An 18041-nucleotide genomic window follows, 5' to 3' on the forward strand; every position below is an offset into this window, starting at 1 on the left:
CCGACGGGTGGGAAGCTCTGCCAGGATGCCTATTTCCGTCCTTCCCACCTCCGGCCTCCTTTCAGTCCTCTCGTCCAAATGTCTCTCTTTTCTAAAAGCCGAGACAGAGACAGCGAGACACCCAGAGACAGAGACGCCGGGGCACCAGCATCCCTCTCCCCCTTCTGTCCCGCCCCACCGTTCTGACGGACATCCGCTCTTAGCCAATGCCAGTTACGATGTATCCAGGGAGGGCCAATGAGAGACAGAGGAGGGCGGAAGATTCCCCGCCCCCACTTCTAGGCTTGGTTGTGCCGTGCAGGTAGGTCCGGGGCCCGGGGAGCCGCCGTTGGCACTGGTGCCCCGAGGGGTGGGTGCACGAGTCGGTGGGGGTGATGGTGGGGAAGGGGAGGCTGTCCTGTCCGCGGGAGCCCGAGGGGGCGGCCCGTCCGGGAGGCTGGGGGGCCGAAGGGCCCGGTGAGCGGGCGCCGCCGAGGGCCCTGGAAGCGGCTGGGCTGGGGGAGCGGGGACGTGTGTGTGGGGCACAGGGACCCCCGCCCCGCGCCCACTCGCAGGCCTCTGGGCCGCTGGCCGTCGGCCGAAGGGTCGGGGGCCTAGTGCCCGGGGGCGGGCCGGGGGCGGGCCAGGGCCGGGCCTGGGGCCGGGGGCGACGAGCAGAGCCCGGGGTGCAAGGCCGGGCCGAGGTGGGACGGACCGACGCGGAGAGGAAGGGAAGCTGCATCCCCCGAGCTCTCCTGAAGCGAGCCGGGACAACGGCCGCAGGCCCCCCTGCCCTGAGCTCAGTTATCCATTCGCCCCCTCCCTAACAATGGGGATGGGGCAGAAGGAGTCGCCCCATTGCGGGAAGGTGAGGGGGATAGGTTTGGGACCAGGGTCCAAGGTGGGGGGAGGGGGGAGAAGTCAGGATGCCCCTTTTCTCTCCCCCAGCCTTTTGCGGTGGGGATCCTGGAGGGGCTCTTAAATCCTAATGAGACTTAGGTCAAGAGTCAAACTCGCCCCTCCACCCCCCGACCAAAAAAAAAAAAAAAAAAAAAAATCCGATGAGCGTTAAGAAAGTGATGCCAAATCTTACAAGCCTAAGTGACACACACATAACAAGAACAAATCTACACCAGAGGCTTTCATTTCTAATTTTCTTTAAGAAATGAGGGTATTGTATAGTCTTCGATTTTTCGAAATTTATTTTACAGAGGTGGGTGCTGTTATTTTTGTCCCTCCTCGGGCAAGCCTCCATTTTAAGCAAAGTAGTAACTGGTTAAGCTGGAATTTTCATTCAGGCATATGACTTGAACAAGGATCCTAGAGAGAGGTCATTTAATCCATCCTGCCTCCGGGCAAACTTGCCTTGATCCTGGTCCTCAAAATTAAGTTTGGTTTAAAAAATCTCTAGGAAAGAAGGTTCTTTTATTTGCTTATAGCACTTCAGTCAAGAATAGATTTTTTTTTTTTTCTGTAGAGTGGGTTCTGAAACTTAGTAAAATTAGGACAATGATAATCATCAGAAAGGTTTTCATTAAATAAAATTAAACGTGGCAAGGGTCTTTTTTTAGATGGTCAGTTAATAAATCACTTTCCAGTAATTTTTATGATGGATAATCATTTTTCTACCTGGGATTTTGGTTTTCTGTTTGATAAGCAGTTTTATATTATGTAAAGTATATATTACATATTTAATCCACTTTTTATGTAAAATATATTTCTACATACATGCTCACATTTGCCCTTTTCCAAAGAGGACTGTGTTTTATACATCTTTTTAGGATTGTGAGGCATAGTACTTCAAATCTCTGTCCAGATAGCTTAAACTATTTGCGTATTCTTGATCATTCTTTTAGTCTAAATGAAAGTCTTCTCTTTCAGATACCTTCTTGAAACAAAAAAATTTTCCTACCTGCTCATACTTGGTGACTGAGGGATTACTAAAACTCCCTTCTTGCTCATTTCTGAGTATTATCTGAGCTATTCCTGACACTATGAGTGCTCTTTGGATGCCTCTTAAGGTAAGATGTGTTATTTTTAAAATTAAAGGTCTGATTTTATTTTTTTAGCATTGAGAATATCCTAATTCTTAAATTCGCAATTCTTCAACCCTCTTACCTGACACTCTTTCCCCTCAAAAACTACTATTGCATTTGCTTCCTAGGACTGATTGGTTACTCCTTACTTTGTATTGTTACTTTTCTTGGTTGTTGGAGTTAAAATATTAGTGAGGTTCTCAAACTAACTTGCATTATAATGATGTGTGAATTTTATATTATGACAACCCACATAGTTGTAAAATTCTGTTCCTATCTCAGTAGGATGGATTGGCAATTCAGATGTCCAGATCCACTTTCAAACAGGTACTTTAGAGTCCTAGGTACTAGGGTGTGTCCCATTCTTGCAAATCTGTAGCTGATTCATGTGTTACAAAAGATGTGTCATTAACCATTTGTTTACTGTGCAACTTCACATAGGACATTAGAATATTCTAAGACCTGTTGGTTTATGTATACAATGCTGTTGGAGAGTTCTGGGGTTTCCTAGTCCTTTGCATGGGAATTTACACTATTTTTCTCAACAGGTAGCACTTTGTGCCAAGTTTCATGTCACAGGATAAACCTCTTTTGGGCAGTGTGGAAAGATGATCTTTAGATGAAAAAGCTCTCGATGTGGTCTTTCTCAGGTCTCTTGACTCCTCCTAATCTCTTGTACATAGATGGCCAAAGGACACTCCATTAGGACTAAGCAGAGGGGCAAAGCTTAAGACATATGTAGGGAGGAAAATGGAAGGAAGGATGGAGAGAGGAAGACAAGGAGTGACGGAAACCCTCTACCAGCTTCACCCGGTGGCACAGGTTGCCTCCCTTTGGAGCTAGGTATTAGTGTAGTTAGGTCATTTGTTGTATGGTAATCTGCGGTATGGGATAAATCAGAGGATAATACAATCTGTGTAACTAAACATTTGGGCTGCTGTAAATCTTTCGGTAAATGTAGACTGAGTTCTCATCTTCATTATGTTGCAGCTGCTACTGTGGGATAATGACTGCTTATATTTGTGTGAAGGAAATCAAAGTGAGACAGTTTTTCCAGCCATTCTTCCTGCAGAACTGGAGGGGTTGCATAGGGAGCCCAGTCAGAAGTCCTGAACCCTTAGGAATTAGAGGACCTTGTACAAGAGTATTTCTCTTTGGTACCTAGTGTCTAGCACCAGGAGCTGGTGGCCTTTATTATCTTTAGGAAGCAGGCAAGGGGATATCAACAGGTACTAGTTCTCTAGAAATCCAAGAAAACTGAGATTAATATATTGGGTTTCATTTTATAGTCACATTGGTTTTAACTAATGTATTAGATACATAGAGGCCTTCTTTTTAAGGTATATATGCTGTTTAAGATTTACTTCTAGCCCTGGCTGGTGTACCTCAGTGGATTGAGCATGGGCCTGCGAACCCAAGGGTTGCTGGTTTGATTCCTAGTCAGGGCACATGCCTGGGTTGCAGGCTGGGTCCTCAGTGGGCAGTGCTCAAGAGGTAGCCACACACTGGTGTTTCTCTCCCTCTCTTTTTCCTTCCCTTCCCCTCTCTCTAAAAAGAAATAAAATTTTTTTTTTTAAGTTTTAATTTTATTTATTTTTAGAGAGAAGGGAAAGGAGGGAGAGAAACATCAATGTGTGGCCACCTCTTGAGCGCCCCGCACCGGGGACCCAGCCTACAACCCAGGCATATGCTCTGACTGGGATCGAACCCTTGACCCTTTGGTTCGCAAGCTGGCACTCAATCCACCGAGCCACACCAGCCAGGGCAGAAATAAATAAAATCTTACAAAAAAAAAAGATTTTACCTCTAAATCTCTGAGCCTGGGTTGTCATACAGTTGACCCTTTGACAACCCTGGGGTTAGGGGCACTGACCTGCACCTCCCGCCAGTTGAAAATAGTGAATAATTTAACAATTTTTTTTTAATTTATTGATTTTAGAGAGAGAGGAAAGGAGAGGGAGAAACATTGATTTTTGTTCCACTCATTCATGTAGTCATTGGTTGATTCTTGTATGTGTCCTGACTAGGGATTGAACCCACAGCCTTGGGGCATTGAGACAACGCTCCAACCAACTGAGCTGCCTAGCCATGGCAATAGTGAATAACTTTCAACTCCTCCAGAACTTAACTACTCATAGCCTATTGTTGACAATCTTACTGATAACACATAGTTGATTAACACATATTTTGTATGTCATATGTATTATATATTTACAATAAAGTAAGTCAGAGAACATTTATTAAGAAAATCATAAGGAAGAGAAAATACATTTATAGTATTTATGGGAAAAAAATTGTGCATAGTTCAAACTCACCTTGTTCAGGGGTCAACTGTAGTTCCACAATAACCCTTGAAGTTGTACCAAAGACCTCCTGCTTGGTAGGAACACAGAATGGAAGTCAGTGCTCTATTATTCTACATGAGTTATCATCTGTTAACTACTTAAGAATGTAGTTATGTGGCTGTCTTAATTTTATGTTTCCTACTAGTGGAAAGCCTGTTCTAAATCTAAATTAATTTTTATTTGTTAATACTTTCCTCCTTTTGTTACCCCAAACCCCCCTTAAAATTATAGTGTTTGATCTGGGCAGGGAAAAAAGGCACTTTTGAGGGGGGAAGAGGATAGCATTGGATTTTCAGGATGGAAAAAAGGGAGAGAGAATTTTATTCTCTTTTTTAGTTGTGAATATCTTTAAAATGTTTCTGAGAAGCACTTTTAGGTTGCAGCTATTCATTTAAAAAAAAAAATGCTAGCCTAATTAAATTGTATACTTTGGATCCAAAGTGTTCATTTTCTATAGTTCTTACACTTTGCTTCTGATTATCTTATTTCGGAATGATCTCTAGTTCTTATTTAGGTAATTAATTAAATGTTAGGCCTGAGTATGTGCTTATTTCCAGGCTTCTAGAAAGTAGTGCCAATACTTGCCCTTTATACAAACCAAAGTACCGAGGGAAACATAAGTTAACAACAAAGGACAAACAGCTCCAACCAGGAACTCCTCAATGGAAGGAACTCTTGTTAATTAGAAGTTCCTATGGAAATTGTTTACCCCTTCCTGTCTGTATCAGGGGTCTCCAGCTTTTTTATTGGTAGCCCTGACTAAGCAATATCAGTGATGTTTGCTGTTTCTGGGGCCAGTTGTCAGGGTTAGGATATGGGTGAGATGGGAGAGGAACAAGGAGAAGGAGGAGAGTTGGGTGGGTTGGAGAAAAGAGCAGAGTGAAGATGAGGTGGAGAAAAGAGATAGATGGTCTTTGGTGTGTGATATGGCGCCTCAGATGTTTCAGCTCTTGGGATCTGCTGTAGCACTTTGTGCTGGACTGAATCACAGAGAAAGCAGGTAGAAAGTGTTCTTGACACATAGAAGGACAGAATTAAAATACAACTCAGAATGATGCGCAAGGATCACCAATATATACAGTTAGTGATAAAAAGCAAGATGCAGAACAGTGTGTAAAGAAGAAATGGAGAAAAGAAAATTTGTATTGGCGTGTTGTATATGCATTTAAAAAACTTTAGAAGGATAAACAAGAAAATGGTGACATTGGTTACCTGTAAGTCTAAGAACTGCAGGTAGAGGATATTGTGGGAAGGAGAGATGTCTTACTGTATTATATTTTTAAATACTTTTTGATGTTTGCATCAAAAAAAATATATCAAATTTTAAAAAACACTTAAAAAACAGAACAATCCCTACATCTTTTCTCCTGCCGTGTCTGGAAGTCAAAGAAAAAAGCAAGGGGCCACAGCCGAGCCCAGGCAGCCCTCGCACAGTGGCTGAAGGACCATACACAGATGGGTGCTGTGACCGAGGACACATACTCTCCTGGGGCCTTGAAGTGTTCTGAATTTATAGATGTATATTTATAGTTGAATTATAAGGTTAGGCATTGAAAAATTTCACTTGCTCTTTAAGTTTTAGTATAACAAGATTTTAATTGTTTATTCCTTCAAGTTGGCAATTAAATACACTGTCCTGGTTCTTGGTTGTGTGATATTGGGCAATTTCTTAATCTCTCTGATATTCAGGGCTCTCCTTTGTATTGGTGATAATATTAACATTTATTTTAGAGGATTGTTGTATACATTATATCTGTAAAGGATCTAGTGTCTGGCTTAGTGAACTGCTATTAATAATAGTTCCTTATAGCCTAGTGGTAGAGTGGGGGCCCTGGCTGATTTTGGGTGAGTTCCTTAACCTCTTAGAGCCTTGGTGCCTCCTCTGTGAAAGGGGTGTACTTATAGTACCTACGCTGCAGGGTGGATTTGTAAGGACTAAATGAGTGTCTTGATGCTAAGTACTTAGAGTGACGCCTGGTATGTGCTCCGTAAACACCAGCTGCTAATTTTCTTCATGATACCTGTTTACTAGGGCTACTGTAACAAAGTGCCACAAACTGAGAGGCATAAATGACAGCAATTCATTGTCCTTCAGGTCTGGAGGCAGAAGTCTGAGGAAGGGCCATGCTCCCCCTTGACGGTGCTAGGGCAGGATCTATTCCAGGCCTGTCTTCCAGCTTTCCGTCTGGCTCTAGTTCCTTGGCAGCGTAACTGCTGTCATTATCTAGCATTCTCCCTGTGTGTGTGTCTTTGTGTTCAGAATTTCTCCTTTTTAAAAGGACAACAGTCATATTGGAACAGGGCCCACACTAATGACTTCACTTAAACTTTTTTTTTTTAAAGATTTTATTTATTTATTTTCAGAGAGAGGGAAGGGAGGGAGAAAGAGAGGAAGAGAAACATCAATGTGTGGTTGCCTCTTGTATGCCCCCAGCTGGGGTCCAGGCATGTGCCCTGACTGGGAATTGAACCAGTGACCCTTTGGTTCAGAGGCTGGCACTCAATCCACTGAGCCACACCAGCCAGGGCCATTTTAACTTTATTACCTTTGTACAGATGCCATCTCCAGCTAAGGTTAAATTCTGAGGTGCTGGGGGTTAGGAGTCCAAAGTAACTTTTGGGGTGGGGCACAGTTCAATTTATAACAACATCCAGGCCAGCCTCACAGATTGTGTCATTTATCATGGGTGGCGGACCCTCAACACCTTTACAGAGGAAATGAAAATTTTGGTGCAGATCGGTAACATAATTTAAAGACATAGATTATTTCTTTAGGTTTCTTGTGCATTTATGTTTAATATATAGAGATTTTTGTTATCATTGAAAGTATAGGTTTATATAAAATTGAAACTTTAGAAGGTAAGATTATTCTCTCTTGTTTTTTAGTATCAGTGAAATTCTGTTTTGAAAAATTAGGGTCAAGATTACAGTCTCGCTCTCCATGTCTCATCCTTGTAGGAATTGATGGAACTTTGGGATTTCCTTAATTTGTAAGAATTAGGTCCAGGAAGCTGTCTCTAGGGGGGGTGTCCAACCCGCAGGCCCACAGGCTGCACGTGGCCCAGGATGGCTATGAATGCAACCCAACACAAAATCATCAATTTACTTAAAACTTTTTTTTTGCTCATCAGTTTTCGTCAGTGTTTGTGTATTGAATGTGTGGGCCAAGACAACTCTTCTTCTTCCAGTGTGGCTCAGAGATGCCAAAAGGTGGAACACCCCCATCCCTGTGTGAATAAAGAGATGGTTTATATTAACCAGATGTCATATGTAAAAAAGCCTGGCGTGGTTATCTTCCAGTATTTGGCTTCAAACTGACATTTGAGTAGGCAGTATGGGTCATCCCAGAAATAGCAAGACCTTGAAGAAGTTCCTCTGGCCCGAGTGATTTGGCCAGCTGTCTGCTTCTGTTCCCCTCCTACTTGTGTTTAGTGTAAAATTCAAACTTTCAAACACAGAGTGTAGATTCCTGATGGTCTGGCTGCTGCTGACCTTTCTGTTCTGTTTTTAAACCGCCCTTTCACCACTGGCCTATATGCACCTTTGTTTGGTGGTTTTCTGCTCTGGAACTTCTAGTGTTAAGACTTTAAAAAGTTGTCATTTAGGTGAAAATATTTTCAAAAGGTATTGTGTGCTTGCCTGCCTCCTTAAAGAAAGCATCCTGAATAAAATGTTATCTTTTAGTAGTAATTCAAAATTATTGAAGATCCTTGCTATACCCATCAGTTACTGTATTTTGCTGAATTACAGTGTCTTTGGAGACCATAGGACATATTGTATTAGTGGACTAGTAAGTACATATTACATATTCTCGGGCTATTCTTTATGTTATTTTGTCTGTTATTACTCATTTTCATTATCTTCTACCTTCGTATCAGGTTGTTACTGTCCTCGGTTCAGCTTCCAGCAGCTTTCCCTCTATTTTAATGCTTTCTTTCTGTGGTAGGCAAGGATACCAGCAAACTAAGCTTGTATAAATTATTTGCCAGGGAAGGGGGTTTCATGGTAATGGAAAAAAAATACAATAAAAAAATTTAAAAAATAAAATACAGAACAACTAAAATTAAATATACATACATACATACATACATACATAATTTGCCAAGGAACAGTAAATAGATCTTTGGGGATGGCGGGAGGGACTTTCCTACAGATAAAATACATGAAGAATGACAGGTTTTTAGCAGCCTGATGCAAAATTACATGGTTTTGCCTATGTGCATTTTATGGAGAGGAAGGGTTGACTGCTTTCATCAGACTTTGCAGTGATCTGGGCTGCTGTAGATAAATGCATGTTATGAAATTGCTTTGTCAGTTGTTATCAGAGGTTCCCAAATTTTTTCTCCTATTTCCTTATGCTGAAGTGAAGGAGTTTATAGTATTAGGTAATTGTTTGGACTGTGTGAAGAAGGGCCATTTGACTAGTCCTGAGACAGTGCTGACCATGCTGAGGCAGAGTACAGCTAAGGGGCTGGAGTGGGAAAGAGCAGTTAGGTAGGGGGCAGGAGAGCAGCTCTGGGCATTGTTGGCTGGTTTGCTCCAGAGGACAAAGGGATAGCCATAGTAAGTTCTGGAAGCTCAGAGAATATATATTCAGAGACTTGATTTGAAGAAATTGGAAGTGCTATATTTTTAAAAATCCTCACCTGAGGACATTTTTTCATTGCTTTTAGAGAAAGAGAGAGAAGGAGAGAGAAAACATAGATAGGAGAGAGAAATTGATTGGTTGCCTCTTCTCTGCGCCTAGACTGGGGATCCTGTGTGTCCCTCCACCAGGGATCAAACCCTTCTTGTAGGCATGTGCCCTAACTGGGAGAGAATCAAACCCGCAACCTTCCAGTTATGGGAAGATGTTCCAACCAGCGGAGCCACACTGGCCAGGGCAATATTATTTTTTTCTGCCCTGGCCAACGTGGCTCAGTTGGTTGGACGTCGTCCACAAAGTGAGAGGTCGCTGGTTCGATTCCCGGTCAGGGCACATGTGTGAGTTGCAGGTTCTCTCCCCAGTTGGGGTACGTGCGAGAGGCAACTGACAGATGTTTCTCTCCCTCTCTTTCTCCCCCTTTACTTCTCTCTAAAAATAAATAAATAAGCTCTTTTAAAAAGGTATCTTTTTATTTTGAACAGCCTATTGATTTTAGTTTTTGCTAAATTCTTTTTTTATAGAAATCATCTTGTGAAAAGTTTGCCACCTAGATCATACCTTAATAAGTGAGACAGGCAGATAAGAGTGAAAACAGGAGTAAAAGAATCAAATAAAAAATACAAATTAACATGATAATTCTAAATTATTATTTTTTAATTTTATTATCTTTAGAGAAGGCCTGAAACGTGGTAAAGTACAAATGATGTGAGTGCTGGCTCTTTCTGTCATTGTCGTTTTCTGGTTTCTCTTTCTCAGTGTCCTTTGCAGACTTTTTTCTCTTTCACATTAGTGTTTGTCTCATTTTGGCTCTCTCTCCTTACCCTGTCCAGTTCCTGGGGTCATCTTAGGTGCATTCATGTCTCATGCACCATCCATGTACTGATGATTTGCAAATGTGTTTTTTCCAATTCCAATCCCATACACACAGCTGCCTCCTGGACATCTCTGCTTGGGTGTCCTTTGTTCATTTTAAAATGACCTCATCTACTTCCCCACGGTCAGCCTCTTCCTATCTTCTTGTCCCAGTGAGTGAGTGGTACCATCACCTATCCTGTCACCTGATTCCTTCGTTAGGGTGTTTGTGTCGCCATATTCTTGAGATACTAGCTTGAAATGTTTCCCTAGTCACCTCTACTTCTCTATTCTGAGTTTAGACCTTCATCACCCTTTGCCTGACTGACCTTCAGTCACCTTTTGATTATTCTCCTTGACTGCCTTCCAAGTTGCTGGCATTGTAAAACATACATCTCATCATACAATTATGTGCATCCTCCCCCATGGCTTACCTGGCTTTCAGGCAGTGCTGCTGCCTTCAGCAGTACTGAATTGCTTGAAGTTCCTGCTGTGCACCTCATTCTCCTTCGCCTCTGGGTTTTCACAAAAACAGTTGCCTCTGTTTAAAATGGTGTCTGGCCTGTTCTGGAGAGTAACTGTGATGATAATAACAGTAATAACCATAGTAGCTGACACAGAGCTTCCTGTGTACCCAGGCATGGCTTTTGAGTATGTGTGTGCATTGCTGGCACTTCTCTTGTACAGTGATGGCAGGTATTCTCTCACCCAGCTAGCTAGTCTTTAAGTTCTTTGAGAGTAAGGGCTGTGTCTTTTCTTTCATCATCACTGTTTGCTGTGGGATGGCACTCAGTAAATGTGTGTTAATGAAGAGTCTGAGGACTGCATCGCCCAACCTGTGGAGAACATCTTCAGGAGGGTATTGATGGAAAAGCTGAGTTAGTCACATCCACTCACTAATCCTAGCTTTACCATTTGGAACTACAGGATCCAGTCTGCTCAGCAGGAGCAGCTTTGTAGCTTTGGAATAGGGCAAAGAGGTGTTTGTTTGTATTTTAATTATCTTCCATTGAACAATGAAGGGCATAGGTGTTTTTGTTTTCTTAGTGAGAACCTGTTTGCTGACAACCTGGTGTCATCTGGTAGCTAGAATGTTTTCACACTAGTTAGAAGAAAGTATAGGGAAATGGATATTATTTAGGCTTGTGATGTTCCAACCAGGTAGTATATTTGACATTGAACTGTTGGTAGTTTTAGAATTCCTGATGACATTAGTTGTTATGCATTAGTGATCAGGTGTCACCTCTCTCCTCCATCACAAATCTGTTAAGTATGAGTTTAGACACATAACATTTTCTCTTTTATCACTGTGTATATAAATTGTGTTTGTAGGAAAAGCCCAGAAAATGGATAAGCTTGTAGTTGTTGGCTACTGCTTTGTTTTTGTTTTTAATCTAGGTCTTGATCATGGTAGGAAGGTTTTGGCCAGCAGGGGGAGCTGAAGTCACTGATATGTGACTCCACCCCTACGGATTTTCAAAAAGTTTGTTACAGCCCAAAGAAACAACTCTACTGACAAAGAATATGATCAGAGTTCATAAAGAAGAAATGCATTTTTTCCCTTGTTGCCAATAGAATTTGCAATTTGCCCCCCTATTTTGCATAGGACATTACATTGTCTTTAGGGACCATTCTATAATTATTCAAAAAAAAATTTTTTTTTTACTAGAAGCTATGAATCCTTTAGGTACCATTTAGATTTTTTTTCTATAAATGCCTTACTTTTCATTTGTCCATGCTGTAGCATCTGCCACTTTCTTGCCTGCAGTACTTTAGCCTCTGTAGCTTAGTGGGTCTTCAAGGTAGTGTAGGGGAAGAATCACCTTTTTCGTTAGGTCTGATGGTTAGCCTGACCTTCTGTTGAGTTGAAATGTGCCCCTCTGCAGTGTTCACTTTTGGCCTAATCTGTCTACACAGGAACTGCCTAGAGCAGGGATGTCAAACTCATTTTCACCGGGGGCCACATCAGCCTTGCCGTTGCCTTCAAAGGGCTGAATGTAATTTTAACTCCTTAACAGTTAAGGAGTAGTTACATTTATACAGTCCTAAAATTATTTCGGCCCTGTGAAGGCAACCGCAAGGCTGATGTGGCCTCTGGTGGAAGTGAGTTTGACACCCTGGCCTAGAGCAACTACTCAAGTTTCTCTTTTACTAGACTGCGCTTCAGATATTTAGACATCATGCTTGCCAAAGTATTTTCTAAGCTGAAAATAAACCCTAGTTTTGTTTTTTTTTAAAGATTTTATTGATTAATTTTAGAGAGGGGGAAGGGGGGGAGAAAGGCAGAGAAACATCAATGTGTGGCCGTCTCTCGTGTGCCCCCTACTGGGGACCTGGCCTGCAACCCAGGCATGTGCCCTAGACTGGGAATTGAACCCGCCACCCTTTGGTTCGCAGGCTGGCACTCAATCCACTGAGCCACACCAGTCAAGGCTAAATCCTAGTTTTTGCAAATATTTCTCATTTGATACATTTAAAAATCTTTTTCAGTTCTCATTTCCCTTATTTTTCAGTATCAGGAAGCTCATCATTCCATCTGCAAAATGGGGAATTCTCTTTATCTTTCCTATAGTAAATTGTTAAATATAGTGTTTCCAAAATATTATCTAAGATCAGTCTCCTGTTTATAGTTATTTATTGGGGGGAAATGCCTATGTATCCACCCATTAATTCTGTCTAAATCATGTCCCATCTGTGTTAAATATTTTCAATTTTGTGGTCACTCTGTTTTTTTTTTTTTTTTAATGGTCTTACTTATAATCTTATCAAGACTTTTTTAAAAGCCCACATAAATTATATTCACATTCTTTCTCAGAGAATTTGGGTAGACGGGTGTGGTGGGATTTCCGGTTTTAGAAGCCAGGTTGTCTTTTCTTCAGCAGATTGTCATGCTGATAGGTCTTCTGAGCTCATCCTCTACCAAAGATTTGCCAATTTGGCCAATTTGAAGCTCCCAGCTAGAGCCCTTCTCTTGAATAGGTGGGAATTATGTTGACGGCATGTTTTTGTTCATTTTGTTCAGATATTTGTTGAGTGCCTAAGTGTGCCAGGAATAGAGCAAGGGGCTGGGTAAATGCTGATTAAAGGACACAGATCCGATTCTGTCCTCCTAGGTCAGTCCTCTCATATGATTGACCGTCAGCCAGTAGGTTCTTCCCTGCACTTGGATAATGTTCTACTTAAACTCTTTTAAAGTGCAGAGAATACTTTGGGCTCCATGACTACCTAACATCTAATATATTAGTTTGGGAGCATTTTGTTTAATAATGAATTTGATTCACTATACCTGATTTGTGTACTCATACTTTAAAGAATAATTTAGAAGTAGGTTTTTCTCATGCCTTCTTCAATAAATAATGAAGCAAATTAAAGTTAGACCTATCAGCTGTCTTGCCTTATCACTGTTTATACCCTATTTATCAAGTGACTCATCCAGTCATTATTTGGCATCTGGCTTTTTTTGCCCCCTTGGTGCCGAAACCTAAGAACATCTGGTTTTTTATATATTTAATCCACCCTTGTGGCTTTGCATATTCTTGCAAGGTTTTAATTGTTTTGGCTACATAGGTCTTAATGCTCCCGATCAGCTACAATTTATGATCTTTTGTTACTTTTCCTTATTTTTGTTATCTATTTTGAGAAAAGTTGCCTTCCTCCTCTCCTGACCCTTTCTACTTCCCCCCAACCCCCACACTACTTAAAACTTAAAGCAATTTAAAACTTACACGTGACCACCTGACTTTTGATCACTTGCATGATTTTAAAGTCCATCTCTAGGCTTTGTATTATTACACCTTTGTTTTTTAAACATAATTTTAATTTGATCTAACTAAAATTTAGATTCCTTTTCCTAAAATTGGATAACCATATAATACATTTTTAGTTTTTCCTGACTTGTAGAATATTGGTTATGTGTTTTTTATGTCTATTACTAATGGGTCATATATGTCAGTTTCTGATTATAATTTAGAACTAAGTTCTGTTCTATGTGTATAGGTTCTAATTTTTTTGAGAAAGCATTTATTATTTAAAATTTTATATCAATTCCCTCCCCCAAGTGTTTTGTGTTGTTAACAAATAGGTTGTTGAACCCTATATTATTTATTGTTGTAGTTTTCAGGTTTCTGAATCAATGAGCTTTGGAGTTGAAAGAAGCCTTGATTTAAGTGAGTCAAATTCTAGGTCATTTGCCGAAAGTCACATAGCTACTTAGTGATAGAACTAGAACTTGAATGCCAGTCCAGCATTAATTATATCAGTCTAATGATTGCTGGGTGATAGACTAATACGTTAATCACACTTATACGGGACCAGATGCAAGTAAGAATTGCTGACTTACGGGGGTGGGGGGGGTGGGAAATAAAATGAACAGTCTGGCCTGGAAATGAGTTGACTGATCATCCTATTCTTTCCTGTTCAGCACGCATTCTTTTCAGATCCTGTATGTGTGGATCAGGGTACCATCTTTTCAGTCCAGATAGTTCTAGGGATGACTGTGCCCATTTTTTTTCTCTTTCAACTACCCATTTATAGAAGGTTTGCCAACCATCTGTTATAATATTCTTCAGGGAGTGTAAAATTAATTGCTTTTGTTGAAGCTTTAAAAAAATAATACATTCCAGTCCTGGCCAGGTTGCTCAGTTGGTTAGAGTATCGTCCTGATGGGCCCAGGTTGTGGGTTCGATCCCTGGTCAAGGCACAGACAAGCAGCAACCAATGAATGTGTAAATAAGTGGAATAAATCTCCCTCTCTTTCTAAAAATCAGTAAATTAAAAAAAAATACATTCAATCCTATCTCACTGAAGATAACGCTTTCAGTAATAGGGTTTTTTTGTTCTTTAAAGTCTTTAGTTACTGATGTCCTAGTCTGTATAATTTCTGTAGATGACTGATTGTATCAGTGACAAGTTGGGTCTTCCTCATTTCATTCTCCCAGGGTAATTTAGAGTAACCTGAGTTTGATGGGAACCTAATCTTTTCTTTTATTTAAAAAATACTTTCTTTATAAAAATTTATTAAGTGCTGTAAGATTTCATTTTTGTGAACCTGTATGATGTGCCAGACATTTCCAATGTATATTATGTTTTTTTATGCTTATATTTTGAGGTGTCATCTCTATTTTTAAATTTATTTTTATTTTTTATACAAACAGATTATTAAACATTTTTTAACTGGTGAAAATCATACTCTTCTCTCCTTTTTTAAATTGTTGTTCATAATCTTTTCTTACATATACTGCTTGCAGTAAGTTTGCAAGTGTAACATTAAGGCAAATTAGTGCTCTGAGGTAATCTCTCAAAGGGAAATGGCAGAATTATGACTTGCTTTCTCCTGACGTTTTCACAAGTAGTACAATATCTTTTTTTTACAAAGTGAAATTGGTTAGAAGTTATGTTATTTTGGCTTTATCTTTTCTTTTTTTTTACAGCTTTAATAAGATACATTTCTTATATCATAAAATTTACCCATTTAAAATACACAATTTTTTTTTAGTGTATTCACAGATGTACATTCATCACCACAGTCTAATTTTAGAACATTTTTACCTTTCAAAAAGAAACCTTATATCTATCATCAGTTATTCCCTATTCCCTTTTGTCCCCCAGCTTCTGGCAGCCACTAACCGACTTTCTGTCTATGAATTGCCTGCGCTGGACATTTAATATAAATTGAATCATATAATATGTGCTCCTTTATGACTGGCTTCTTTCACTTAGCATGTTCTCAAGGTTCATCTGTGTTGTAGCATTTATATCTATCTATCTATCTATCTATCTATCTATCAGTATTTCATTCATTTTTATGCCAAATAATATTCCATTGTATGCATGTGCCCCATTTTGCTTATTCATTAATCAGTTGGTAGATATTTGGGTTGTTTCTGTCTTTTGGCTATTATGAATAATACTGCTATACATTTTCTTGTGCAAGTTTTTGTTTGGATACCTTTTTTCAGTTTCTTTAGGTATATACATCAGAGTAGAACTGCCAAGTTTTTTGGTAACGCTGTTTAACTTTTTGAGGAGCCACCAAACTGCTTTCCAAAGCAGCTACCCCATTTTACATTCCCCCCATCAATGTGTGAGGGTTCTGATTTTTCCACGTTCTTGCTAACGCTTGTGATTGTCCATCATTTTGATTATAGCCATGCTAGTATGTGTGTGGAGTGGTATCTCATTTTGGTTTTGAATTCATTTTCCTGATGACTAACGTTGATGAGATCTTTTCATATGTTTATTAACCATTCGTATATCTTCTTTGGAGAAATCTCTATTCCTGTCCTATTCTTTGCCCATTTTTTAATGGAGTTGTCTTTATTATTGGGTTGTAAGAGTTATTCAGATATTCTGGATACAAGTTTTTCATCACATATGATTTTCAAATATTTTCTATCACTTTATGGGTTGTATTTTCACTTTCTTGATGGGGTCCTTTAATGGATAGAATTTTATAATTTTGATGGTGTCTAATCTACCTATTTATTCTTGTCACTTGTGCTGTTGGTGCCATATCTAAAAGCCATTACCTAGCCCAATGTAATGGAGATTTACCCTTTTTTTCTGAGAATTTTATGGATTTAGGTAGCTATGAATTAGGTTTTGAAATCAGGATGTATGAGTCCTTCAACTTTGTTCTTCCTTTTCAAGATTGTTTTGGGTAATCTGGGATTGAATTGAATGTGTAGATCAATTTAGGGAGTATTCCCATATTAATGTTACATCTTCCAGTTCATGAATATGGGATGTCTTTCCCCTTATTTAGGACTTCCTTAACTTCTTAAGACAATTTTTGTAGTTTTCAGAGTATAAGCTTTATACCTTTTGTTAATCTTATTTCTACATTTTTAACACTTTTTGATGTTACTATAAATGGAATTAAAATTATTTCCATATTGTTCATTGTTAGTGTATTGAAATACAATTGATATTTGTATAGTGATCTTGTATCCTATAACATTATGGACTTCTTTATTAGCTTTAATAATTATTTATAGGTTACTTAGGATTTTTTATATACTAGATTATGTACAAATAGAGGTCGTTTTACTTTTGCCTTTTCTTGCCTTATTGCCCTGGCTAGAATGTAGAATATAGAATGAAGAACAGAAGTGGTAAGAGCAGACATTCTTGGTTTTCTTCTGATTGTGGGGAGAAACTATTTAGTCTTTCTCTGTTAAATGTGATGTTCGCTGTGGGTTTTCATATGTACCATGTATCAGGGTGAGGAAGTTTTCTTCAGTTGATGGTTTGCTGTGTGTTTTTGCCATAAAAGGATGTTGGATTTCATTAAATGCTTTCTTTTTTTAAGATTTTATTTATTTGTTTTTAGAGAGAAGGGACTGGAGGGAGAAAGAGAGGGAGAGAAACATCGATCTGTTGCCTCTTATTTGTGCCCTGACTGGGAACTGAACCAGCAACCCAGGCCTGTGCACTGACTGAGAATTGAATTGGCGACCTTTTACTTTGTGGGATGATGCCCAGCCAACTGAGCCACACCAGTTAGGGTTCAAGTGCTTTTTTTGGTATTGAAATGATTAAATAGTATTTATCCTGTATTAATGTGATGTGTTACATTAATTGGCTTTAAGATATTAAACCAACCTTGAATTCCTAGGATTAACCACTTACCAAAGGGTTACAATCTTTTTTATATGCTGCTGGATTCATTTGCTAGTGTTCTGTTGAGGATTTTTACATCTATATTCATAAGACATATTGGTCTGTAGTTTTCTTGTGGTATCTTTGTCTGGTTTTGGTATCAGGGTAATAATGTTATCTTGCCAGGATAGATATTCTAGGAAGTGTGAGTAGTTCGTCCCCTCTACATACAGGGATTTTTTTCTTCTTTATACCACAGAAGATATAGTTTTCATTTAGCTGTTTTATTATTTTTTGTTCTGCTAGTTAAAATTAGTTCATTTGTATGTAATTTGATTGTGGGAATTAATCTGGAGTCTGGCTGAAAGTACTGAATACTGTGTTCCATTATTTTTGTCATCCTCATTCCGAAGTGAAAAAAGACTGTTAAAAAAATTATATATGATTTCTTAGTAAGTGAATGACAGGGATAAGACAGGAACTCGAGCATTTCCTGAATTCCAGTCACGTTCTCAGTACCTTGTGGTCTCATTTATAATATTGTACCCATGACAGTTTTTACATTAGATATTTTCAGGTTTCATT

General features: G+C 39.4%; 1 protein-coding gene across 3 annotated transcripts in view; it reads left to right on the forward strand.

The window, feature by feature from the left end:
- The first annotated feature begins 273 nt into the window (after positions 1 to 273).
- The window catches only part of KANSL1 (KAT8 regulatory NSL complex subunit 1), a 158010-nt gene continuing 140242 nt past the window's right edge, over positions 274 to 18041 (forward strand). For 2 of the 3 annotated variants that reach the window (XM_024573062.4, XM_053911764.2), the window contains exons 1-2: positions 274 to 301; positions 1861 to 2000. The gene's annotated coding sequence lies outside the window, so the exon portion shown is untranslated. Of the gene's footprint in view, positions 302 to 825; positions 848 to 1860; positions 2001 to 18041 lie in introns of those variants that run through there. The other variant, XM_045182476.3, reaches the window with a different exon arrangement.

This window comes from Desmodus rotundus, chromosome 9 (genome assembly GCF_022682495.2).
Source record: "Desmodus rotundus isolate HL8 chromosome 9, HLdesRot8A.1, whole genome shotgun sequence".
Lineage (NCBI taxonomy): Eukaryota > Metazoa > Chordata > Mammalia > Chiroptera > Phyllostomidae > Desmodus > Desmodus rotundus.